The sequence below is a fragment of the Pteropus alecto genome, unplaced genomic scaffold, assembly GCF_000325575.1.
Source record: "Pteropus alecto unplaced genomic scaffold, ASM32557v1 scaffold78, whole genome shotgun sequence".
Taxonomy (NCBI): domain Eukaryota; kingdom Metazoa; phylum Chordata; class Mammalia; order Chiroptera; family Pteropodidae; genus Pteropus; species Pteropus alecto.
Window position 1 is genome coordinate 15,244,779 of NW_006443124.1, and position 2,046 is coordinate 15,246,824.

A 2,046-nucleotide genomic window follows, 5' to 3' on the forward strand; every position below is an offset into this window, starting at 1 on the left:
ATCTTATATAATTAATATGAAGTAATAATTATCCATTTTACAGTACATTTCAATGAACTTTGACAAATGTGTATCACAATCAAGATATCAAACAGTTCAATCATCCCCTGTAAAATTCCCTTGTGCTTCTTTGTGTTAACTCGTACCCAAACTCCAGCCCCTGGCAATTAAGATATTTGTATATTGATAGTGTGCGTAAATTTTTATTATTGAGTAATATTTAGTTGTTTTGATGTACCAGAATTTGTTAATTCATTCATCAGTTGAAGGACATTTGCAGTTTCTAGTTTGATGGATTATGAATAAAGCCACTGTCACCATTTCTATACAGGGTTTTGTGAACATAACATTTTATTTTACTTGGATAAAGAAAATAGGAGTGGTTTTACTGGGTCACATGGTAAGTGTTATAGACTAAATGCTTTTGCCCCAAAATTCATACGTTAAAGCCTTAATCCAAGTGTGGCTCTCTTTGGAAATGGGGCCTCTAAAAAAGTGCTTACGGTTAAATGAGATCATAAGAGTAGAGCCCTGATCTGATAGGATTAGTGTTCTTAGAAGAAGAGACACCAGAGAACTCTCTCCCCCTCTCTGCACACATGCACCAAGAAAAGGCCATGTGATGACATAGTGAGAAGGTGTGATTAGCAAGTTAGGAAGAGAACTCTCATCAGAATCAGCTGAAACTTCAAGCTTAGACTTACTTGTAGCCTCCAGAACTATGAGAAAATAAATTTCTGTTTTTTAGCCCCCTAGTCTGTGAAATTTTGCTATGGTAGCACAAGCTGACTAATACAGTAGGTGTATGTTTACTTTTATAGGAAACTCTGGTTTACAAAGCAAGTGTTTTCAAAGTAGCTGCACCATTTTGCATTTTCACCAGCTGTGCATGAGAGTTTCCATTGCTCTGCACATCCATGATATTTTCAGAAATGTCTTGGTTTTATTTTTTTAGCCATTTTAATAGCAATGTAGTGTTATTTCATTGTGGCTTTAGTTGACATTTCTGAAGACTAATGAAGTGGAGCATCTTTCCGTGTTCTTATTTGCCTACATATCTTCTTTGGAAAAGTGTCTATACAAATCTTTTACTTATTTTTAAAATTGGATTGTTTTCTGATTTTCAAATTTTGAGAATTCATCAAATTTTGAGAAAAAGTTAAATATCAGCTTTTGCAAATATTTTCTCCTAGTTTATGGCTTGTCTTTTCATTTTATTAACAGTATTTTCAAAGAGCAAACATTTTAAATTCATTCATGTCCAATTTAGAATATTTTTAAATGTTAAAAATCATAGTTTTATTGTCATACCTGTAAAATCTTGCCTAACCCAAGATCACAAGGGTTAATTCCTTTGTTTTCTCTTAGAAATTTATAGTTTTAAATTTTATATTTCTATCTATGATATCCGTTTGAGTTAATTTTATATATTTTAAGAGTTAAATATCTAATATTTTTCAGTACTCACTCAGCCTGCCTTCATTGTTCTAAGATGTTCTGCTCAATAAAGAGTCATCTCAAAGGGAAAAAAATGGTGTAGATGATAGAGGCTCTGTTCATCCCTCTGACTACCAAATAAAAGTTGTGATGGAAACAAAGAGCAGCAACGAGGAAAACTTGTCTGGGATCTAGAGGAACAAGCCATACAACTAGGGAGAAATCCAAGAAATCACCCTACAGGGGCAGAAGGTAGGGCGGGGTGAGGACATGAGGCTGCCTGGTCTTGAGCGGCTGAGTGAGATAGAGGCTGTGGCAGCGGCAGATGCCCCTTTTAAGGGCCGTGTCCGTGAGCGGATTTTTGCGGTGATGGACCTGTTCACTCTGAGCACCAGTGCCCATTCGACGCAGGAGTCCCCAGGGACTTACATTGTTGGGGTGAGGGCTGAGGGGAGACTCACTCTGTACAGAAGTGTCGGCGGTATCCATTGTTCCCTGTTGAGCCCTCCCCCATCCCAGTGTGCAGGACTCAGCACAGCCGTGATGTCATCAAACTGGATACAGGTTGCTCCACCCAGAGGATTCCCTGAAACCCCGCCTCCCCCAACT